Source organism: Aotus nancymaae, unplaced genomic scaffold, assembly GCF_030222135.1.
Source record: "Aotus nancymaae isolate 86718 unplaced genomic scaffold, 86718_ANA_hifiasm-v0.15.2.pri h1tg000044l, whole genome shotgun sequence".
NCBI classification, from domain to species: domain Eukaryota; kingdom Metazoa; phylum Chordata; class Mammalia; order Primates; family Aotidae; genus Aotus; species Aotus nancymaae.
Window position 1 is genome coordinate 2,113,661 of NW_026988458.1, and position 25,716 is coordinate 2,139,376.

Below are 25,716 nucleotides of genomic sequence, written 5' to 3' on the forward strand. Positions count from 1 at the left end.
GTTATGCGAAGTTAAAACATGTGCTCTTAGGAAGTAGAAACTTCACAGGATAAATTCACACTGTGTTGCAGTTTCTCTTTTCCAAACTTAGCAAATGTTGTTTTCTGCAGGTTGTTTTTGGAAACACTTTCCATTGTTCTAAGCAACTTGCTGAGCTCATGTGTTCTGGCACTTCCTCGTGGGATGGCGAGGGCAGCCCGGAGGTGCTAAGAGGATGACGGAGGCCCCTCCCTCTGGAGGTGCACTTTCTCAAGCTGGACAGATAGTTCATTCATGGCTCTTAATACTTCTTGCGTTTTTTTATGGCAAATCAGATGAGACTGAGGAATGCATCTCGGCTCCGGCTGGAAGGCTTGGTGCCTCATTACTCACAACAGGTCACTTCTCAACTGCGATTCTGCTTTAACCTGAAATGATCTTCGTGCGTTGTGAAGCCTTGCTTCCCGCCCGAGTTCCAACTCTGATTTTCCTCCTCAGAGCAGGGTTCAGTGTGTAGCCACTTTCTTCCCACACACACCAGAAAATGAAACACACTTCTGCGCTCAGGAAAAGCACCCTTCCTGCCCTTGTGTGGACGATTCTGGAGCAGAACCCATTGTCTCGGTTTGCAAAGCACGAAGGAGGTCACCGATGGATCGGATCAGGGTGGAGGTGTGCCCCAGATGAGGTCAGAATATTTGCAGCAGAAGAATGTCAGCTCTCCTCGGCCAGGAGCGGGCCTGACACTTCTATGCTGCGAACTCCTCCCCTACATTCTTCTGGTCCGGTTCCCACAGACAGACGGGGCGCGGGAGGTCAGAGTGGAAGGAATAAAGGGGACCCCCTGTGGCGAGGCCTTGCTGGGCTGTCAGCACCACTAATTCGTGAGTGTGCCTTTCATCTCGCAGATCCATTAGGGGTTAAACAGAGACCCATTTTACAGCTGACAAGATTGAAAGGGCTAAGGAGCAGGAGGGAGGCGAAACACCCTAAAATTTATAATGCTCTAACCACCTGCTAAAAATAGACCCGTGCAGGTTCTCCTTTCATTCCGCCCCACATAATGGGATGTGTGTTTCAGAGGCAGCATAATAAATAGGCGATGCGCGGTCTGGGTGTTTTCACAGTGTGTGGTTAGAGAAGGAGAGAGGAAGAACTGGAGGAGACAGAAAAAATGAGGCAAAACGGCAGCTCCAGCTCCTGGAGGGCACGGGGCTTTGGGCCGCTCGCCCACAGCCCAGAGGCCAGCAGTGCATCTGAGCCTTGCCACACCCAGGCAGAAAGGAATACCTTACAACGTCAGGAATGTGAGAATGGAGCGTGCACTGCAACGTCCAATGCTGTGCACATGTGCACGTGTTAGGGGTGTGTGCGCACATGTGCACTTGTTAGAGTTGTGTGCGTGTGCACATGTGCATGTGTTAGGGGTGTGTGTGCACATGTGCACCTGTGTTAGGGGTGTATGTGTGCACATGTGCACGTGTTAGGGGTGTGTGTGCACATGTGCACCTGTGTTAGGGGTGTATGTGTGCACATGTGCACGTGTTAGGGGTGTATGTGTGCACATGTGCACGTGTTAGGGGGTGTGTGTGCACATGTGCACGTGTGTTAGGGGTGTGTGTGCACCTGTGTTAGGGGTGCGTGTGTGCACATGTGCACATGTTAGGTGTGTGTGCACATGTGCACGTGTTAGGGGTGTATGTGCACCTGTGTTAGGGGTGTGTGTGTGCACATGTGCATGTGTGTTAGGGGTGTGTGTGCACATGTGCACGTGTGTTAGGGGGTGTGTGTGCACATGTGCACTTGTTAGAGGTGTGTGCGTGTGCACATGTGCATGTGTTAGGGGTGTGTGTGCACATGTGCACCTGTGTTAGGGGTGTGTGTGCATGTGCACATGTGCACATGTGTTAGGGGATGTGTGTGTGCACACGTGCACGTGTGTTAGGTGTGTGTACGTGTGCTGTGTTGATGGAGGAACAGCACACAGGGAAGAAGCCGTGTGGCTTTTTGAGAGATCCTATTTGTAACAGGGTTTCCCCAGCGACTCCTCATCTGTCTGCTCTGAAACCAGCAAATGAATCAATTTAACACACATTTAACTATGATGGACATGATGTCTCCCAAAATAATTCCGTCTAATTTTCTTTTAATCAATAAAGCCATCACCTTCTGTGAGAGGGGTTTTCTCAGTATTACTGGGTGGTATTTTAAAGGAAGTTGAAGGAGGCGGTCTCCCAGTGAAGCAACATTTGTAAAGGGAAGGAAGTCATAGGGCACAGTGTGTGCATGTGTGTTTGTGTGTGCACACGTGTGTTCATTGTGCATGCATGTGTAAGTGTGCACAGGTTCAGGCCTATGTGTGCTTGTGCATAGGCAGGTGTGCACTTATAAGTGTGTGTTGTGCATGCACAAGGATGTTGCCTGTATGGGGCACATGTGCTTGTGTGCATGCATGTGTGTGTGTTTGTGCTTGTGCAGATGTGTGTGTGCATGTATGTGTACATGTGTGTGCTTGTGTGATGTGCACACATGTATATGTTACCTGCATTGGGCACATGCATGCTGCCTTATGGGGCACATGTGTACTTGTATGCATGCATGTGGACATTTGTGAGTGTGCCGTGTGTGCACATGCATGTTGCATGTATGGGTGCACACGTGTGTTTGTGTGCATGTATGTGCATGTGTGTTGTGTACATACATGTATGCTGCCTTATGGGACACATGTGTGCTTGTGTGTTGCGTGCATATGTACATTGCCTGTATGGGTGTACATGTGTGTGCTTGTATGCATGTGCTTGTGCATGTGTGTGCTCATGTGCATGTGTGTATGTGTGTTTGTGTGTGTGTTAGCTGTTAGTTTAGCCCAGGGCAGGGTGAAGGTCCCCCGACTCACAAGTAGATTTGGACTTGCCCTTGGCATGCCACATGGGGCTGCATGAAGTCCCAATCCTTAGTCCTGTGTGCTCAGCAGCTCCATGGGTGCTGCCTGGGGGTGTGGTCCCTAAGGAGAGTGTGCCAAGGGCCTGGCAACTCTGATGCTCACGGGGGTTTGTCCATCATCAACTCTGAATTTGGTGTTTTCAGAGCAGCTGCACTGCCCTGGCAGACGCTTCCCCAGGACGTCGCGGCTCCCAGAGCCTCAGGATCTCACTGTGCGAAGCCCCTGCTTTCTGCATGCTACGTCTTCACTTTGGGGGCACAGCTGATGAAACAACAGAGGCCAAAACTTGTGCTTCCTCTTTTCTTGGCAGAAAGGACGGGACAAGGAAGCCCACAGGAGGGACCCACTTGCTCTTCCTGCTGGCAATGACTTCTCTCAAGTGCACGCATCCTTCACCCATTCCCTTCCCAGAGGCCTCTCTGTGATCCCTTCCACAGGAGCCCACTTGGGCTCAGACTGTATAATGACTTCTGTTTCTTCTGGAAGGCCCCATAGCCTTCACGAAGCGACACTAGGCGCACAATGGGCTTTTCGGTGTGGACACACACGTGTGTTAAGGGTGCTTGGTCAGCAGGGAAGCTGAGGACGATGTGGAGCCCGGGTACTTGGGGCGGAAGCACGGGGATGAATAGCGACCCCCACACCTGCTCTCCCACGGGGTCCTTGGGGCCAGGTGGGCCTGGCTCCAGCGGGGCAGCCCCTCGGGTCCTTGTGCTGCAGCACTGCTCCCGCCTGCAGTGGAGGCTGTGGGAGGTGGTACCTTCCCTACACCCCCCACCTCTTTGTCCTCCATGGAATCCTTGCCGGTTGCTTAGAGAGGAGGAGTTTTAGGGGTGAGTGACCAGGGCTCAGATGTGGGAGCTGCAGAATGAAGATCAAAGGAAGCCTGTGGTCTGCGCTTCCCGTGTGACTGGTGGCCGCTGGGCAGGCAGCCTGTGAGTGGAAGCCCTGCCTCTGCGTCCTTCGCAGTTCAGCGTCTGGAGGACCGGCCGGGACCCAAGCTAACGCTGCTGAGGCCTGGGAGGTTTGAGGACAGCGCGCCCCCAGCAGCTCAGCTGTCCCTGTGCCGGTAGGGCTGTGGGACAGAGATGGATGTGCTGGGCGGGCAAGGGACAGTGATCCGGAGAAGCCCCCTGGTCACCTCTCGCTGTCTTCCTCCAGGAGCCTAGCCTACTGTCACCAAGATGCCACTGTGTCACTCGGCCGCCTGGCTGTGGATTGGAGCAACGTGGCTGTCCTCTGGACACCGGGGATAGCACCACATTGTGGTCACCACTTGGCCCTTCCCCTTCATGTTGACACAAGGAAACGCATCTCTGCACAGACACCGCTCCTTAAAGCATGCAGAGCTCCTGAGCACTGACTCACACTCCCCTGCCTGGCGTCTGCAGCTGAGCTCACACACCAAGACCCTCAGGGGCTCATGGGCCCTTTGGGGCAGCCCCTCCCCAGAAGCCTGCCCTGGGCCTCCTTCACAGCAGCTGTCTGGGACACTTCACTGGTGGGAGAGATTCCCAGGAAGAACAGTTGTGACCCAATCACCAAACGAGAGGGGTGTTGGCCACTGCGGAGCTGGGAGGAAGGGCTCTGACTTGCAGGGGTGTCTGTGCCACTTGACCCCTCAGACATGAAGAACTCACCCTGCCCTGGCTGAGAGGGCAGAGAAGGGCCTGGATGATGCCACAGGTCTCCGGTGGGAGATCGTCTCCCTTGTCCCGGGTCCCTCCCGTGGGCCCAAACAAATGACAGGTCCAGCTTCCAACATGCACGCAGGCTGCTGCGTGGCCCGCTGCCCAGGGACGGCCTCTGGTCCCCGCTTGGTGTGGTGACGGCGGAGAAGGCCCTTCGCTTGTGGGCAGAGCACAGGTGTCAGCAGAGGAGACTGACTTTAAAGGCCCGTGTGTCCTCCCAGCTGTGTGACTGTGGGCAGTCCCTGAGATGGGGGATTTGTTTGTTCATCTGCACAGTGGAGGCCTGGGCAGGCTGTGGGAAGAGCTCAGTGCCTGACGTCCTGGCATCAGTGGACTCTGGGTGGCACACGGTGAACAGACAGGCACCGGATCCCTTCCTGTTAATCTCGTTTCACAGGGAGGATGAAGCAGGACCCCGCATGAAGGCCTTGAAGTTGGAAATGGAGGTGGAGGGAAATAGCCCAGACGTACCGGAGGTGCTGAATAAAGCTGCCTGGGTCTGGTCCATCAGCCATCCTGGGTGGGTGGGCATTTAGGACGTGGCCGGGGACAGAATATTCACACCTCATGTTTGTAAGCACTGCGTCCCTTTGCTTTATGTGCTTTTAAATCCGTGGCCATTTTGAAGTGTAGGCCCAGTGGGCAAGTAGCTTGTCCCCATTTTACAGATGAGGAAACTGAGGCCCAAGGGACTGCACTCACTGCTACCAGTTAATGGCAGAGTAGAATGAGAGCTGGTTTTCCGCTGTGCCACCTTCAGAGCCAGAGTCCTCCATCAAACCTGGGGAAAGACACACTTCCCCGGGATCAAAATCACTACAATAAGTTTTTATTGTGTGATATTTAAGGTGAAATAAAGTTGAAATCATATTGAAGCAAAGTTGAGCATGAGTCAATTCTTTTAATTGAAAGGCATTTAAAATACATTGCAGTTGTATAGTTCTTTAAGAAACACTGGGATGAATCTTTTGTGAAGTGGCAAATCCTCTTGACATGCGAACAGTCACTCTTAATGTATCTTAATGTGTAGATTTCATTTCTTCAAATATCGTGTTTCCTGAAGCACGTCACGCCTTTGTGAAGGGTCTGGAAGGGAGCGGGTTTGACAGTGGGGCACTTGCCTTTACAGCCTTTGCATCAGCTGCAAATCTTGCACGTAAATCTCCTTAGGGATAACATGGGGAGAAATGCCAGTTACAGGTGGGGGCGTGGAGGAAGCAAACCACCTTGCCAAGTATGTACCTATGCAACAGCCCTGCTTGATCAGCACATGTACCCCAGAACCTCAAGTACAATAAAAAATAAATAAGAAGAAATAAAATTTGTAGCAATTTTTCTCTCCAATTTTCTTTCTTGGCATTTCAGTATGTTTATGGCTTGATCCCTACGAATGGGAAATCATCCCACAATCACCCAAAACGCCCCCAGGATGTGTCCCTCAGCAGTAACCTTCTCCCTTAACATAGCAGCCAATTGTTTATTTGATCTGAGAGACACACTTCACCCAAAGCTTTTCAAAGAGCCAAGACAAAGGGCCAGCCTGGAGGTGGCTTCCTGCCCTCGCTCTGGTGGGCCCCCTGGAGCCGGGGGCCACTATGGAGGTGGAGGTGCGGGTGGGCCCAGCCTGGCCTCGAACCTGTAGGGCTCATGCGTGCTATGGGCTCCTGATAGCTTTAAAAAAAAAATACAGTACTTACCTCTCGACCTTTTACAATGGGATTTGAGAAAGTCAGCGATTTTCATTTGAGAACTATTTTAATCAATTTGGAAATGAATTTTGTTGGTTTGATGCCAAGCTGTGGTTTTTCAGAGACCTGAATCTTACCTATCAGCCTGAGGCTTTGTGGCAAACTCATTCCACAATAAAAGGAGCATTGGCCACTTGAGGAGCGGAAGAATTGTGAGGCTTTATCTTCTCCTGTTTTCATGTGGATAAGTAACGTCCTTGGGGTCCTAAAGTCTCTCGGGGAGTCTTGAAAACCCAGCTGTGTGCCTTTAAATGAGATCCAGGCACAGCACTTCCTGTCCTTCTCTGGTAACTGCTGCCACCTCAGCATGAAGTGACATGGCGGGGTCCTGGGATTTCACAGGTAAAGGGAACTCAGCTCAACCACCTCACTTTACAGGTAGAGAAATTGAGGCCTATAGGGGGAATGACATGAATTTCTAAGCTGCTGAATGATGGAGAAAAGGTTAAACTGGGCCTCAGACTCCTAGAACTACAGCTATGCCCTTGCCTTTCAGGACACTCCTCCGTGACCTTGTACCTCAGGGAGGCTTGACAACAACCAAGCAGCAATGCCACCCAGCCACCGGCTCCAGGCAGCAACGCCGCCCAGCCACCAGCTCCAGGTAACGATGCCACCAAGTCATCAGCTCTGAAGCAGCCCCAGCTACAAACCAAGGATACCTTTAACTCGTCAGTTCTCTGACGTGTCCTGGGTACCTGGAACTGTAGTATTCATGGTACTATTTACCGTGTGATATTGGCAGATGGGTGATGGACAAGACAGGTGGAGCGATGCTGGAACAGACTGTGGATCTATCACAGACTCCAGCAGGGACTCAGTGTCCTGGAGCAGCCATGGGGCAGCTGGGTGTGGGCTGCCATCCCTGCTTCCTGCCAGTGTGCCCAGGCCCCGCACATCTGGCTGACAGGGGCCATCCTGTTGGAGGAACGTGGTGGGCGGGGGAAGGGGGCTGCCCCAGCCTCTGGCAGTGTGGGAAGCAATGGGGGTTGCCCTGTGCTATAGTCTGAATGTAAGTGCCTCTCAAATGTGTACATTGGAACCTAAGCCCCATGAGATGGTGTTAACAGGTGGGGCCATCTGAGAGGAGGCTGAGTGAGGGGGTTCCTCCTTCGTGAACAGGATCCATACCTTATAGTCGAGGCTGGAGGGCATGCCCAGCCCCTTTTCCTCTCCCACCCCTTTCCCATGCAAGGAAGCAGCTGAGAGGTGCCATCTTAGAAGCAGAGGCTGGGTCCTCACTGGCCCGGAACCAGCTAGTGTCTTGATCGTGGACTTTCCAGCCTTCAGAACTAGAAGAAATAAATTTCTATTGTCTATAAATTGCCCATTCAAAGGTATTTTGTGATAGAAACGTGAATGGACTGGGACACCTGGGCTTCCTTTGCCTCACCTGGTCAGAGCTCCCAGGCCAGCTTACGAACGCTGCCTCCAGCTCTCCCTTGAATCTGGAGATGTGGCCCATTTCATGCTTTCTTCAGCCTCTGTCCGAATCCCTCACAAGATCTCCATCCAGAACCTTTATGGAGAAAGAATGAGGATGCTTTAAGGATTCTGTGTGACTTCTGCTGAAGCAGTGCACCAGGTCACAGCAGAGGTAACAGGCCACTTGATGCTTGGATGTCTTCCTCAGAACATCCTCGAATGCTCTTTCAAAAGCCTTTCCCCACCCCTTTGTCTTCCCGTCTCTTTGTCTCTGCCTTTGCACAGGAGTGTCCAAGCCTCTCGGTGAGTAACAATGCCTGGAGATACTTGAGATCCACCATTCGTGCCTTTACCACGCCTGTGGCCAAGGCAGTGGGGCTGCTTGGGGCTGTGAGTGGCTGCACATGGCTGCGTGGGGCTGTGAGTGGCTGCGCGTGGCTGCTCAGGGCTGTGAGTGTCTGCGCGTGGCTGTGTGGGGCTGTGAGTGGCTGCGCGTGGCTGTGTGGGGCTGTGAGTGGCTGCGCGTGGCTGTGTGGGGCTGTGAGTGGCTGCGCGTGGCTGTGTGGGGCTGTGAGTGGCTGCGTGTGGCTGTGTGGGGCTGTGAGTGGCTGCGCGTGGCTGTGTGGGGCTGTGAGTGGCTGCGTGTGGCTGTGTGACATAAGGGAGCTGGAGCTGGGACTGGGGCCACGTCTGAGGGCATCGGCTGCTGGCATCTTGCCTCTAGACCTTCAGCACGCCAATGTCCATCTTATTCAGCCTGTGTTAGCCAGGTAAGGACCCGTGAGCATCGAGAAGGTGTAGCCTGTGTTTGAAACAGAACGTGATGAAACTCTTCTCCTTGATAGGAATTTGTTTTATTTTATTTTATTGTACGTGAAGATCTCAGGCCCAGCAGTCACACAGCACATTGTTAGGGTTATTGACGTCGCCTTCGTCAGCACCCTGACAGGAAAAAGACGACTTGATTCCCATTTGTTTTCCTTGCCAAAATAATGAAGACCGTGATGAGTGTTTGTTTAATATGCACCCCCCACACTTTTCTTTTTGGAAGAGAAGAGCAAAGAAAGATCAAAGGAGGAGGAGCACCCATCACCTTCATGGAACAGGAGGGGCGCATGCATAATAGATGTGGCAGCCATGGGAACAGAAACCAGGGCACCAGGGCACCAGGGCACCAGGGCACCAGAGAACCAGGGAACCAGAGCAGCAGGGAACCAGAGAACCAGAGAACCAGAGAACCAGAGAACCAGGAAGCCAAGAAACCAGGGCACCATGGAACCAGGGAACCGGAAACCAGGGCACCACGGAACCAGGAAACTGGGGCACCAGGGCACCAGGAAACCAGAGAACCAGGGAACCAGGGCACCAGGGAACCAGGAAACCAGGGAACCAGGGCACCAGGGCACCAGGGAACCAGAGAACCAGGGAAGCAGGGCACCAGGGCACCAGGGAACCAGAGAACCAGGGAACCGGGGCACCAGGGAACCAGGGTGCTGAGGAGGCAGGAGCAGGGAGGAGGGAAGGAGGGAGGGAGAGTGTAAGGGTGGGAGGAGGGAGGAGGAAGGAATGAAGAGAGAGAGGAAGGCAGGGAAGGAAGGGAGAGAGGGAGGGAGAAAGGGAAGGAAGAAAGAAAGGAGGGAAGAAAAGGAAAGAAAGAAGGAGGAAAGGTAGAGAAAGAGGGAGGGAGGAAGGAGGGAAGGAAGGAAGGAGAGGGAGGAGGAAGGAATGAAGAGAGGAAGGCAGGGAGGGAGGGGAGTCAGGGAGGGATAAAGGAAAGAAAGAAGAAAGGAAAAAGGGGAAAGGGAGGGAGAGAGGAAAGGAAGGAAGGGAAGGAAGGAAGAGGGGAGAGAGGAGGGAGTAGAGGGTGCACAGGAAGACTGGGAGAGTGTCCCACCAGGGGCCCTGGGGCTCAGGACACACAGGAGGATGGGGAGAGTGTCCCACCAGGGGCCCTGGGGCTCTGGGTTCACAGGAGGATGGGGAGAGTGTCCCACCAGGGGCCCTGAGGCTCTGGGTTCACAGGAGGATGGGGAGAGTGTCCCACCAGGGGCCCTGGGGCTCAGGATGCACAGGAGGATGGGGAGAGTGTCCCACCAGGGGCCCTGAGGCTCTGGGTTCACAGGAGGATGGGGAGAGTGTCCCACCAGGGGCCCTGAGGCTCTGGGTTCACAGGAGGATGGGGAGAGTGTCCCACCAGGGACCCTGGGGCTCTGGGTTCACAGGAGGACTGGAAGAGTGTCCTACCAGGGCCCAGGGGCTCAGGGTGCACAGGAGGACCAGAAGAGTGTCCCACCAGGGGCCCAGGGCTCAGGACGCACAGGAGGACTGGGAGAGTGTCCCACCAGGGCCCCGGGGCTCTGGGTTCACAGGAAGACCAGAAGAGTGTCCCACCAGGGGCCCAGGGCTCAGGGTGCACAGGAGGATGGGGAGAGTGTCCCACCAGAGGCTCGGGGCTCTGGGTTCACAGGAGGACCAGAAGAGTGTCCCACCAGGGCCCCAGGACTCAGGACGCATGGGAAGACAGGGAGAGTGTCCCTCCAGGGGCCCAGGGCTCAGGGCTGTGGTATGCATCCCATCTCTGTGTTCTTTCCTGTTTGACTTTCATAGGTCTGAGTATCAGTTAGTTTATCTACAAAATGAGGAAGGTTAGGTCACATTATCTACTAGGAGTCATGGAGCAATGATGGGTGTGTTTACAATTTTAAAGTGCAAGGTGGCTGGACTTTATTTTCGGTAATGTGATAGATTTTCTTTTAAAAAAAAACTAGCTCTGGTACAACACACTTAACATGCCAGATAGATGAAAAGAAACAAAACCTCTTTTACTGAATGCTGAGTCTGAGGAAAAATAACGGAATTCATCAGAGTCAGAAACACACTGAGAAAAGAAAGGTGTGCATTTAAACTGGCACCCTTCCGTGAAGTATGTGCCAGCACCCGTGGTCCCGGTCATCTGACTTTCAGCGGACCTCGTGCTCAAAGGAAACAGAGCCTGAGGCCTGTGCGGGCAGCCAGGACATGGTACCCGAATCAGTGGAACAGAAACTTCTGCCCACAGACAGTGGCTCCAGCCTCAGCTCTGAGAGTAGCACAAGAAAAGTCTTCCCTCACAATTCCCAGCCATAAGCCCGTGCTCCTGGGCTTTGAGGTCCAAATGTACACTAAATATATGATTTTTAAGAAATATAAAAATTGAAGTATCCCAGAATTGATAGTACTCCTGAATTCTTGGAAGAAACAAAATAAAATCCTCTTTGAAGAAACTCACTTTTAAGTTCTCAAAGAATTTCTATAGATGAAATACAAAGACACATGGGCTCATAATCAAAACCAAGAAACACACAGGAAATAAGACGTGAAGTAAAGAGTCAACTCCAAAGAACTGAAGATACAGAGAGTATTAGACACAGAACTGAAAAGAAGAATGTTGAATACATTGAAGGAAATAAATGAGGATATTAAAAGTGTGAGAAAGCAACACAAGGTTGTAAAAATTGACCAGGAAGATTTCAAAACCGCTCAAAAGCCCTAGAATTTTTAAACATATATTTGAAATTAGACTCAACATAAAGGGTAAGCAGCACATTTGATACAGCTGCAGAGAGAATCAAGGAGCTGGAAGACAAAGTTGAAGAAATTACTCAGAATGCAGTGCTGGAAGAAAAAAGAGAAAGGAAATATATACTAAGAGCCTGTAAGGATCAAGTGAGGATAACTGACACATTTATGATGAGAATTACAGAATAGTTATGGGAACAAGTGGAGACAGATTGGGAATTTTCCAGAATAGACAAAATATATCCATCCTAAGAGCTGGGAAGTCCCCCAAATTATGGATTTTTTATAGATATAGAGAACCAAATTTTAAAATTTATCTGGAAAGTCAAAGAAAATAGAATGGCCAAATCATGTGTGGAAAAGATGAATAAAGTTAGAGGAGTGACACTACTCAATTTTAAGGCATTCTAAAGATGCAGTGATGAAGGAAGCATGCCATCACAGAAAGGGTGCCCACCAGAGGGTCTAGAAATAAACTCACACAAATATGAGTATTTGGTTTTTTACACTGTTACAAGGCAATTCAAAGGAGAAAAGATGTCTTTTCAAAAATTGTGTTGGAACAATTGAACAATGATATGCAAAAAGTTAAATAAATAAAAAGAGACTTGACCCTTACATCTTTTACAAAACGAAACCAGATCTTAGAACTAAATGTAAAACACAAAACTAAAAATTTTTGGAAAGAAGTAGAAGAAATTCTTTGTGACCTGGGATTAGGTAAAGAGCTGGTAGATATGACTCCAAAAGCATACTTGATAAATCAAACACAATCATTATTGGACTTAATCAAAAGTAGAATCTTTTCCTTTGCAAGAGGCACTACTGAACAGATTAAAGATAACCTACAGACCAAGAGAAAATATTTGCAAGTCACACATCTAATAAAAGACTGGTATCCAGAATCTATACAGAACTCTGAAAACGCAGCAGTAGGAAATAAGCAACAGACATGTCACCAAAGAGAATAAATGGAAAGCACCTTAGCACGTGAAAAGGTATTCAGCATCGTTAGCCCTTTTGGAGATGCAAGTTAAGGCCATCGCGAGATACGACTGCTTCCAAACACTCAGTGCCGGCAAGGATGGGGAGCACCTGGGGCACTGGTGCATTGCAGGTGGAAATGGAAACGCTACAGATGCCCTGGAAGACTGGTTGCTCCTGACAAAGTTAGCCACATGACCTGCAAATCAAAAAGAAACAAGAACGGTAGAAATGGACAAAGGACATGAACCAAGTGTTTCACAGAAGACATGAATAGAAACACGAATACTAAAAAGGGAAGAAAAAAAGAAGATTATCTCTTTAGTGATCAGAAAAATATAAATTAACCTTTCTCCTGTTAACAAAAAAAAGTGCAGCTCACTGCCAGCGCTCATTTGCTTTTACATAAACACGCTCTTTGAGGCTGAAGCAAATATGACTGATTTTCAATGTGAAAATAAAATAGAAAAACTGTTCTTGGAATTATCTCTAAACAGAACTAACATCAGAATAATCTGAATCATCAGAATCATCTATTTTGGAAGACTTGGATTCATCAAACGAATCTTCGGCCAACAACTGTTTAAGAACGGTGTTAACATTACATGTAGGTATGCTACGTTTCCTAGGATTTGACATTTTCAGCAATCAAGAATTATTCTATTTTGTAAATGGAAATACCACTACTAAAAACAGAGTGGTGGCAAAGGTGTCTTGGGATAAATGCTGCAACCACAAGTGCCACCAGCAAATGTTCCTGGGGGAAATGGGAAAAGGGAGATAATAATTCATACACACCTGATTAGCAAAATTAAACAACCTGACAATAAACATTGTGAGGATAGAAAGTGCAATTCTCAGAACCTCGTGTCATGAGAATTCAGTAGTAAAAGTCCCTTTTGAAAAGCACTTGGTATTATCCACTCTACTGGGTTGAATAAGTCCCTCCAAAAAATACTTCTGTCTTATCCCCTAGTAACTATGAATGTTACCTTATTCACAAAAGTTTCACGAAAGGATCTTTGCAGATAAATCAAGTTAAACATCTTGAGATGAAATCATCCTGGATTTGGAGTCCACCCTAAATCCAATGACAAGTACCCTTAAGAGGACAGGACACAGTGACAAGGGAAAAGTTGTGTAAAGATGGAGGCAGAGGTTGCAGTGATGCAGCCACAAGCCAAGGGATGCTGGAAGCCACCGAAAGCTGGAAAAAACAAGGACAGATTCTCCTCTGGAGCCTTCAGAGGGAGCATAGCTGCTGACAGCTTAATTTCTGACTCTGCATCCAGAACTGAGAAACAACACGTTTTTGTTCTTGGGAGCTACCTACTTCATGTGATTTGTTATGACCACCCCAGGAAACCACGCTTCTACTCATGTTGAAGATTTTTGCGTTCCCACTGATACCATGATTCTACCTTTAGGTAAAGTCCCATTTTGAAAAACATTGACTAATTTTTTTTAACTGTGTTCCACTGTGTATTGGCTCTGCCATAAAGAACCATCTGAGACTGGGTAATTTATAAAGAAAATAGGTTTAATTGGCTCATGGTTCTGTGAGCTGTACAGGTTTCTTCTTCTGTGAAGGCCTCAGGAAACTTACAATCATGGCAGCAGGCAGAGGGGAAGAAAGCACGTCTTCACATGGCTGGCAGGAGAGAGAGAATGAGCGAATGGGGGCATGCTACACACATTTAAACATGCAGATCTCGGGATAACTCACTATCACAAGAGCAGCAAGGGGGAAGTCAACCCCCATGATCCAGTCACCTCCCACCAGCTCCCTCCTTCAACACCAGGGATGACAATTTGACATGAGATTTGGGTGACACCGAGCCACACCGTATCACACTGTAAGAAGACATTTCACATTATGATTCGGTACTGAGATGTAGGTAGCTGGAACAAAAGTGCTACTGCTGCTTCAGGGATGCTCTTTGTATCCTGTTTTCTTATGCTTCATTCTACACCTTTTTCATTAGAAGACAGAGTTCTGGCTGTATTTCACAAAATTAAATTATTAATCCACTCTGGGTAACAACTCATCATTTAAAACACTGTGCTAAAATACCCTTGCACATATGTACATCAGGACCTGAAATTCAGGAGTGTTCATGACTTACGATATTGTCACCGAAGGATGGGTTGCTTGGGACGTAACCCTATCGTAAGTATAGGAAAAAGTGTGGAGGCAAATGCAGATACTGGGGTTCCAAGTTTCTGAAAGTCCCTCTTCTCTGTTCCATTGATGACTCACTGAGCCAATCAGGCTGCTGTGAACAAATGCCTTTCGAGCATGGATGGGCACTGTTTTTGGGGCTGGGGCTGCAGCATAGGACATGGCAGGTGGGGCTGGTGGATGGCAGGGCCCGTGTGGAGGACTAGGGGGCTCCTGTGTGTTTAGCTAGAGAAGACTCCAAGGACAGGTCTGCAGCCCCACAGTCTCAACCTTCACAGTGCGCCAGAAACCCCTCCCTGGGTGTCCTTGCTCTCTGTCTTGTTCAGCTCTACAAGTCCCTCCCGGACTAAGACGTTGGCAGGCGCCTCCAACCCACAGCCGGGCTCCAGGTGCACTCCCCTGGAAAGTGGGCACCTCTACCCTAGACTCCCAGAAAAAAATCTGTATTTACAGTATTTTGTATGCACATCATACAAATTCGCTGAAGAAAAATTAAAAAACAAACGTTACTCATAATTTCACCATCCAAAGACGACCCGTATGGATGTATTTTTCTATGGCCTTTTGCAGACACGCCCACATGCCCACAGGATGGGCTCCAACATCCTATTTGTGACCTGCCTTTGTCCCCTCATAAATCAGCATAAACATTTGCTTACCAATGACACGTCTAGGGTTGTATTTCACTGTATGGACATATTTCTAATTTCTTTCTTCATTTTTGCTCTTGAAATAACTCTGATAAATATTCTTGCCAATATCTTTTTGAGCTTGTCTTTCTACCCTTTGTTGACAGATGGTCACAGGACAGCAGCCTCAGCTCCAAACAGCAATATCTCAAGGAGGAAGGAGGTAGGTGGAGAAGGAAGCTTCCTCTCCGGGAAATACTTTTTTTCATCTGGGAAAAATATTTTCCAGAGTATCCCTGCCCAAGTTTCTCCTACATTTTATGGCACAGGCACACGTGGCCTAACCTGGCGGCATGGAAAGGGAGCCCCACTGCTGTTTTAGAGTCACCGCAGGCTTGAGGAAGGAGCTGGCCTCCTTCCAGGTCTGGGACTTTTCAGCCACTGTCTGAGCAAAGCTGTGGCCACACTAGCCAAGAAGCCCTGGGAGGAATGGCTGCTGTGCAGGTAGCCCACGCCGTCTGGGTAGTGATGCACCACCCGGGCTGGCTAGCTCCTTCTGCCTCACTTACTGGTCTCAAAACGGCTTTCCAAGTTTCCCTTGTATAAAGGTCTCCTTCGTCTCTTATAGTCTGTAGCGACGCCTATAGCCAGTCCTGAGTCCCAGGCGTGGCACCGTCCTCGAGGTTGATCAGCCAGCTGCTGGTTTCACTGGGCCACTTCCATCGTGGACAGGGCAGTGCTGTGTTCTTACTGGAGCCGACACTTACTCTGGGTGCAGTTTGCCTTCCTTGCACGCAATGCTTCTGCCAAAACAGGTAGCGGAGGACTTACAGACTGCCTTTCCCGGTGTCATGGTATTATTCCATACAGCATGGTTTCTGACCAAGAACTCGCTTCGCAGGGAAGAAGTGCTGCAGTGAGCCGTGCCCACGGGCTTCCTGGTCTCGCTCTGTTCCCACCGTCCTGGAGGAGCTGGCTTGATGGAACAGAGGAATGGCCTTCTGGAGACTCAGCTACTGTGCCAGCCAGGCGGCAGCCCCTTGCAGGGGTGGGGCAAGGTCCTTCCCAAGATTGTACATCTCTAAATCCGCATCAGATGTGGCACTGTCTCCTGGGCAGGATTCACCAGCCCAGGAACCAGCGGGGTGGAAACAAGAGTGGCAGCACTCACCGTTACCCCTGGTGATCCACTGGCAACAGTTTTGCTTCCTGTCCCCAAGACCCCTGCTGGCCAACAGGTCTCCATTCCCAAGCGGGGAATGCTTCCACCAGGAGACACAGCAATGATTTCACTGAACCAAAAGTGAGGATGCCACTCAGCAACCTTGGACTCCCTGAGCCACGGAGCCAACATGTGAAGATAAGGGTGCCTGTGCCGGCCGGGGCGACTCTCATGTAGACGCCTCCCTCACTTCTGCTGCTGGACATCCAGGAGAAGCGTGGACATCACCCAGATGTTCATCTTCTGGGGAAAGGGAGTGTGGTTTCAGCTGCACGTGGCATAGTTGTGTGCCAGGAAGAAGGGTAACTTTGCTGCTGTCCTGATCTGGAGACAAGTGTGGACTCAGGCAATGTGTAGGGTGCCAGGTCCAAGTGTGGACTGCGATGGTCAGGTTTGGGAGACCCCGGCCAGGCCACCATGCCCAGTTACTTGATGCTGCCATGAACACATTCTGTGAATGAGACGAACACCCCCCATTACCCTGCCATAGAGGAGATCATCCTGCACGTCGTTGGGTTGGGAGGATGACTGGTCAGCAGAAAGGCCTGGAGAGGGGAACCGAGGTCTCCCTGCAGAGGGGGAAATTCCTGGCAGGGCCTACTCCTGCCTCAGTTTCCAGCTGCCCAGGGAGTCAGACTCACTTACCCCAAAACTGTGCAGGACGGGTCCTTCGACACACTCTCCCTTCTCTCTGTCTCCCTTGAGATATGTTTGGATGTAGACTTGGTTTTATTTCTCTTGCTTTTATTTCAATACAGGTACGACATCCGGCATCCAGTCCATGACTCAGGACGTTGAGTCCCTGTCCCTTCTCTCTCCATCCGAGGCCAAGTGCATTCATTTCACGCTCTTGAAATGTTTCCATGTGAAAAGAGCAGCATACCAGGTTTAATAATTTTATGTATAATATAGTTGCCTAAATTCTGGGGCTAAGTTAAGCCACACACTCCCCGGCATCTGCCGTGCCTCACACCATGGGCCACGTTGGACCCCTGCGCTTTGATACAGGAGGATGTCCTCTGCCTCGACAGTGAGCTGTGGCCCCACCCCGGGCTTCAGTGCAGAGAAATCGCCCTGACAATTAAGCAGCTTCTGACGACCAATTCCGCCAAAGGTCTAACCGCAGGGATCCTTCCAATTGAAGTATAATGGGGATGACTACTTCCCAGCAGGGAAGGTCACTGCTCCAGGCTACCTGCAGCTGGTGCAAAACAGATGCTCCATAGATGGCAGCCATCACGCCAGCAGCAGGTGCTGCAGCCACCAACACCTCAGAGACAGGGGATGGAAGAAATATTACGTGTTAAGAACTCATAGATCTTGCAAGGCTCCCCTTACCAAATTTCTGTTGAAAGCATCAGCATGACTGTTTTAGACCATTTGTGCTGCTATAACAAAATACTATAGACTGGGTAATTTATGCACAATAGAAACGTATTTGCCACAGCTCTGGAGGCTGGGAAGTCCGAGGTCAAGACACCAGCAGGTTCCAACCCTGTGAGGACACGGTTTTGTGTTTCCAAGAGGGCGCCTTCAATGCTCTGTCCTCACATGACCAGAGGGATGGAAGGGCAAGAATGGCCAAGCCAGCTCCCTCCAGCCCTTTCATAAGGCTACTAGTCCCCTTCGTGAGGGCAGAACTCGCATGGTTACCCCCTCCCAAAAGCCCCACCTCTTAATACTGCTGCATGGGGGATGAAGTTTCAATGTGAAGTTTGGAAGAGACACAAACATTCAAAGCGTGTAACAGTAGCTTAGAAAGAGATGCTGCACTTGACCTCCATGCTCAAGCATCCAAGGCTCTTCTCATAATTATTAATGTCATGATAATGTCCAATACTTATATGTCTCATAATGGTTTACAAAACCTTTTCACATAATCTCACTTAATTTTCACAAATTCCTAAAATAGAAAATGACAGTCCTACTGATTATATTTGATCTTGATTTCTGTGGGTCAGGACCAGGGTGAGGTACAGCACAGGTGGCTCAGCCCTGCTTCCTGAAGTCTGGTCCTCACCAGGATGACGGGAAGCCCCTGAAGGCTCATCCACCCACAGGCCTGGAGGGTGATGATAGCTGCCAGCTAGGACTGCAGCAGGGGCTCTCACTAGAATGTTACACGTGGCCTCCCCCTGTGGTCAAGGCTTCCTTACAACATGGTGGCTCAGTTCCAAAGGTGAACGCTGGGACAGAGATGGTAACACAGAGGGTGGGAGGGGCACGGTGGTCATGGGAGGGAGAGAAAGAGAGAATGCACGTGCCAGGCAGGGGCCCACACATCTCATGACCTAGATCGGCAGTCCATTGGTTGGGGGAGCCGTAGGAGTCCCTCGGTGGGAGGGGTGTCATGTGCATTGTAGGAGACCCTGTGGCTTGGGTTAAACGTACCAGAGTAGCCATCACTGGAAAATGTGCCCTGTCACATCAGAAATTAAGAAAATTAAGCTTTTGATGTTAGTGACTTGCCAAGGTCACGCGGCTGAGACGTGTCAGATGAGACGGGATTTCCAGCACCAAGACGACCGAGTGTCAGGCTGCTGCGTGACCACCAGGCATCACGCCCTCTGAAAGTGTCTGCCGGCTCCTCTGGGTGTGTCCCTCCTCTGCTCCGCGACACTCCGGCCTGCACCCCATCACCCCTCCCCTCCTCCTCATCGGGCTGCCTCTGTGGTTGAGTGAAAGGTGCGTGGCAGCCAGGCGGGAGCTGCCACAGCTGCACAGGCTCCTGGTGTGCAGGTCTGAAGTGGCCCATGGAGCCCATCTGGGTGGAGATCCTGGCTGTCACCATCTGCTTGGATGACCCTGGGCACATTGTTTGAGCCCTCGAGGCTCTGGTTCATCCTTGAGAACTGGGGAGATTTCATGAGGTAATTGTGAGAGTGAAATGAATCAATAACACGGAGTCCTTAGGACGGCGCCTGGAGCATCGCGAGTGGGAAGATTGTTTTATTGTGATGAATTATCACACTTTCTCCTTGCGCACGTTTACATCAACTCCCGGGGGCTCCCCTCAGGTCCACAAGCCTCTGCATCGGAACTGCTGAGCGAGTTTACAGCCACGGACTTTTGGGGGCCACAACGCCAAGCACGCCTCATGTACCCTAAGGTTTTCTCTCTCCAGCGAAAGCCCCGGGTGGACAGTGAGCCTCATATGGCAGGGCAGGGAGAGGAGAAGCCCACTCCTGCAGCAGCAAGCCCAGCACAAGGGTCTCTGGCCTGAGCCTGGGGGCCTGGGCTTGGGTTGTTTTGCCGCCTAAGTGCGCAGGTCACCCGGGCTCTGCGCTTCGTCTCTGCCTGGCAAGGCCGGCATGGTCCCAGGCCTGAGCGTCACTGGCTCCCCTGCGCCCCGCTGCTGCTGGTTCTGCCGCAGAGACGTGGCAGGCACGTGGCAGCCCCGGGGCCACAGCCCCCAGAGTGAATGGAGCATCGTCAGGAGAAGCCAGTGCTTCCTGCTGTGGAGAACGACCCGTGGAGCCGCTCCAGCCCCAGTGTCCATGCAGCTGAAGTTCGTGCCTGACTTCTGCTTTCCCTAAGTGCACTGAGTCTTTGATCCAGGCCGCCAGAAAGCTGCACCCAGTGATGACAAACCCACAGAGGGAGTGGAGCTCCGGCCTCGCTCCCTCGGTGACTCTGCGATGCTAAACATGATTCAGTTTAACCGATGCCTTCAAGGGACCGCCGACTCAGCCGAACAGGGAGCCTGCGCTCGGCTCTGCGGGGCCGCGTCCCCAGCTGCGTCGCGAATCCCCTCCTTTCGTAGGCTGCAGCCCTCAGCACCAGGACCTCCCAATGGGACTGCATTTGGCAACAGTCTTAAAGAGATCGCTGGGTAAAATGAAGTCATAGGGGTGGGTCCTCATCCAGTAGGACTGGTGTCCTTATAGCAAGAGGAGATCCGGACACAGACACACACAGGGACGGCTGTGTGAGGACACAGGCAGAGAGCAGGGTCCAGAAACCCGGGAGAGGAGCCCCGGGAGGATCCAGCCTTGGCCACACCTGACCTGAGACTTCCGGCCTCCAGAACCAAAAGGAAGTAAGTTTCTATGGAATTTTGTTATGGCACGTTGTAACAAAGTCTTTCTGAAAAATACAAACATTTCAAGCAGAGGCCCTTCACAGACTGTTACACAATCACTCAAAGTGCCCGCCTTGTCCTTCACAATTTCCCCTGTGTTGGGCACCAGCCCCAGCCCCGTACATGGGTGCCCTTAGTCCCTGCGGCGATGAGGGATTGAGAAAAGGAAATAAAGTCATAGACACCAGAGTAGAGTTTACAGCGTGGGTCCAGGGGACCAGCGAAAGCGTGGGAACCACGTTGGCCCAGAGCTCTAGGCTCCAAACACTTTTATTACATGCATAATCTCATTGATCTGACGGTTGCGGAAGGGGAGGTTGAAGGGGTAGGTAAGAGAGCTGGGGGAAGAGCACTCGAGATCCTTCTAAGACGTGCTAAACTACTGCTCTGAGTTCATCCCCAACTGTTACCAGGGCGTGGCTGCATCAGCAGTGTGAATAGTGGATGAGGAGCCACCCAGTCTGACCACATCCAACACATCAAGGGGCTTTTCTCTCCCGAGCACTGGAGACATAGAGCAATTAAAATCACTCCTTATTCCGAGAACCTAGGCAGAGCCTGAGGTGTTCCGTGATCTCTGCGCTGCAAGGCTTTTCTCCTCCTTGCCAGCTCCCATCTGCAAAGACCCTCCCAGCTCTTGTGAGCAGAGGTCGCCTCGCTTCTCAGAGATCTTTGCACAAGCCCTCTTTACGAGGCCCTCGTGCAGTCTCCATGTTGAGAAGGCATTTGTGGACCAGAGCAGTACTCCCTGCTCGGCAGCCACCCCGGTGTTCCCCAGCGTCACTGCGCGCTCAGATGGTCTTTACCTGAGGCCCCTGTGGCTCCTTGATTTCTAATTAACTGCACCGACAATAGTTTAGTTCAGTGTATAAACTTCAGTGTACTCTGAGCCAAGCAAGCTTGTAATTACTCAGCTAGAATTAACATAGGTCTCCCCCTGGCCATCTTGACCCACACCCCGGAATTAGCTGTGTCACTGGCATTTGTGCCTGGGCCGTCCTGGGTTAGCCTTGAGCACTGTTCCCCTTTCCCTGGGTGTGGGAACTGGCTGCCGGTGTGGGAACGGCTGCCTGTCCCAGTGGTGCCCACCTGTGGCCACACTTCAAGGCCACCCAGGCCTGGATACGCCACTGAGGACTGAGCCAGAGACGCTGACTTCAGGGACCCGGGAGGAGGCACGCCAGCCGTGGCGAAGGTGACTCTCACGTCACCCAGGTCAAGAGCCATGGGACCCGCACGTCCTCTCCTTCCCTGTCTCCCAGCTGCTGGCCCAGACTAAAGGGCTTTGGCTGAGGAACCGACGCAGGTGGAGAAGGAGGCTAACCATGGAGCCCGGGCACTTCAGCCTTGAGTGAGCAGAGAAGGAGAAACCGACCCTGAGCTGCACAGCAGCCGCGTGGGGGGATTTCCTCTTTGCTGGCATCCAAAGAAAGTGCATCCAAAGAAAGCCTGTGTGCTGAATGCTCCCAGCACCCTCTGATTCCATGCAGATCATCCCTACCGCCAAGCAGGTGTGTAAATTCACCAACACAGTTCACCGTCCTGGGAGGAGGGGCATCTCTCCAGGGTCTCTTTAGTGTCTGCCCTTCTCCATGTCACACACTGAGGTTGTCAGTGAGGGGCAGCCATGCAGCTGGGAGCATGGAGCACAGGGTTAGCGCAGGCCTCTTCCCCGTGCCGGGGTCCCTCTGCCTCACCCTCGCTAAGCGGCCGCCTTCCTGGCCTAGACATCTCCTGGGACCATGGGGCCTCACAGCCCTGCGCAATCCGATAGGACGGACTGTGCATTTCCTCCACTGCAGATGTCTCCTGCCCCCTCCCTCCCTGCCGTGAGCCCCTGGTCTCCAGGCTGCTCCTGGCTGTCTCTGGCCCCTGCCTCCTTCACAGCGAGCCATGAGCACACCTGCTCGCTCAGCCCAGAGACCCCTGTCTCCCCAGCTTTGCTCCTCACCTCCTGAAGTTGTTTTCATCTGGACTTCCTTAGGCTCAGGGCTGAGCGGGACTTGCGGCCCCTCCCACCTATTTCTAGCACCTGCACCTGCACACAGGTCGGGCCTCTGCCTGCGAAGGTGAGTGAGACTTCGAGGGGTCATTCCACGTTGCAAGCAAAGCCATAAACACGCATGCCAGCCAGGGGCAAAAAGAGTTAAACCAGTTATTCCCCTGGGGAGGGTTTAAGCAGAAGTAGGAAAAGAACTCAGCACCAAATGTCGGACGACGAATGGGTCTGGGACACTGTGAGGATGACTGCCGCCAGGCTCAGAGGCTGGGGGGCGGGCTTGTTATTAGTGGGCAGTTTTTCCTCCACAGAGAACGATACTAAATGGATGTCATTTCTGGGCACTTACATAGCTGGCTAAGGCTGGTCCGAGCGGAAGGCAGCCGCTGACCCTGTCCGCACACACGCGCTGACCCACGGGGCCACTTGGAAATCGCACTCCTGGCCTGACCCAGTGCTGTCTCCAGGTGGGACTGTGGAGCCACTTCCCTGGCCTTGCCCGGGGGCAGGCAGCTGCCCTCCCTGTGGACAGGAGTCTCGTTGAGACACTGGACTCTGCCCTTACCTCCTCCTCCGAGTGAGCTCAGCTGCTCCACACAGACGGGCAACGCAGTCCTCAACAGAGGGAGCAGTTCTCGTCGGGAGGGAGTCTGAGACACACCACACGCTGTGCCCGGGCTTGATGCGAGCGACGCGGAGAACCACCCGCTGACCCAGAGCTCACCCCTCTTCTGCCTGATTTTCCTTGTATTCCCTTCCCAGTTTAACCTCTCCATCTTGGATTGAGCATCGCCTAGGAGAGACTCTGGTGCTCTTGTAAATACCTTTCCTTTCTGCCTTTGCCACGACACAGCACAGCGAGAAACACAGCAGAGGAAACGGGCACCCCCAGAACACCGGCCACTTGGGGAAAATGAACATCCTCTCCTCTGCCTGGAAGAAAGGCAAGGAGACTTCCTGGAGGTGCCAGGTGGGAGGTGCACCGCTCCAGGGGAGAGACAGAGCGTGGCCCAGCCCTGCCTGAATCAATGATCTCACCCGAGTTCTCCTTCATTTTTCCTGGACACAGTGAGAAGACACGGTGTTGCCCCAGGCTGTGTCCCCGGCAATTTTCCATCCAGATGCATGAGCCAGGGTTCCCGATGAAGACATGGCTTCTCCTGAGCTCGGGGGTCCTGGCCGCTCCGGTGCCCACCCCTGGGTGCCAGTGAGCTGCAGAGGGCTTGCCAGCCACCTCCTCCTCCCTCTGCTTGAGCCATGAAGACCGGTCTGGACCATGTTCCACAGAGACTGTGTCCCCATCAGAGCTCTCCTCCCAATAACCCTTAACCAAGCTTTGTAGTCAGCAAGGAACGTGCTCCCACCCCCACCAAAGCTCACTGGAAACACAGAGGTACGCGTGTATCCACCCGAATCGTAACTGCCACGTGTGCTCAAGGTTTTCTTTGAAAATCTAATTATCATTTAAAAATCTTTCCCACACGAAGAGCCACAACAAATAATAAATACAAATTGTAAAGTTTATAAAGAAAGTGTGCTAATAAGTGTAAGCAAAGTCACAGGGTGGTAACACTGACTCAGTGGTGTTATCGAATGTTTTGGATCCTCGTTGGTAGCAGGGCCAGTGACAAGCGCAGGAGGAGGCCGGTGGGGACCCCCAGGGCCAGGCTAGAGGAGGAGGTCGAGGTGCGAAGTGGGAACCTCGGAGGCCCCGGGCCGCGCTTCCTTCCATGGCATCAGCTCCTGCCGGAACACTGCCACGCGCAGCTGCACCACAGCCAGCGAAGCCGCCCAGGACGCAGAGGCGCCAGCGACACCGCCCTGTGGCGATGGCGTGGGTGGCTGCCGCGTGCACATGAAGTAGACGGGAGCTCTGGATGCCACGTGCAGGCTTGAACCCGGCAGGAAAGAGTGGCATCACCGTGTTGTTGGAAAGACGGTGGAAATCCCCTAAAAGAACCCCGAGCCCCCGTGCTCACTCTGCGGGGAGGAGCGCTGGTGTTTTTCCTGAAAAGCCTGTGAGTCCATCTTGCTTTTTAACCATGCTCACTTACAACTGTCACAGAAATGAAACATTTAAAAAATAAACAAATGCACCCTGATCAGCCTGTCCCAGGGCAATGGACTCACCCAGTCCCACGAGCACACCTTTCAAGAGCTTTCCAATGGGGGTGATCAATTACTCAACAAACAGCTATTGAGCACCTGCTGTGTACCAGGCACTGCCTCAGAAGGGGCCAGGCGCCAGGTGTGAGCAAAAGCACACAGGAAACCTGGCCTCATGATGCCACAACCCAGCTGGGAATACAGATGCCAGTTCAACTACACAGATGCAACACATACCATCTAAGGTGCGGGAGCCCACTGCCCCGCAGGCTCACAGGGAGGGATGTCCCTTGGCTGACACCTGGGGAGGAGAGTCCCACCCACCCCTATCGTGGTCCCACCTGCCTTCCTAGGGAGGAGCCAGTTACTGCCACCCACAAGGAGGGCAATAACCCATCACCGCCCGGCCTTGGGAGACTATGGGTCTGACCCTGCTTTGGGCAGGGGTGAGTGTGAAGGTCTCCCTGACTCTCAATGCTTGGCCACGGCCTTTCCTCAGCAGAGGCCCAGAACCTCCATCCACAAGACAGTGTGAGAATGTGAAATCAGGAGAGTGGAGAAATACCTTCTCTCCAGAGGGAATGGAGTGAGTGCGTGCACAGGGGGGCAGTGTGACCTTAGGCCAGTGCCTCAGCTTCTCTGTGCCTCAGTTTCCTCCTTTATAAAAGGAGGACTTAAAAACATCTTGTAAGATTGTCAAGATAATTAGAGGAGTTCATGTATACAAAGTGCTTTGAATAGGGTCTTCCAATGACAGTCACCCAAATAAAACATGTGAGCCAAGGACACCGGCCACCTGGGGCTGACCCTGCTGCGAGATGAGCTGGCCCACGTGTTGAGCCACTTCTCCTGATATTCAGCCACGGGATCATACAGGGGACCCAAGAGCTGTCACCAGCGTGTCCACTTGCCGCCCGTCCCCACCCGCACTCAGCCACCTGCGGGGGGCCTCCTGTCTGGCGTCTGCTCCCATCACCAGACCCACACTTGGCAGCCCCACTCCCAAGCCCTTTCGTCCACACTCCACGCCTGGTGGACTTCATGGTGACTCTGCTCCTCTTCTTCCTTCTCTCTTCTCTAAAAAAATCTCCATCTTGTGGCCAAGGGAGAAATCGTGTGAGTTGCTTGTAGGCGGGGAACCCGACGGGACGCAGGAGGAGCTCCAGCG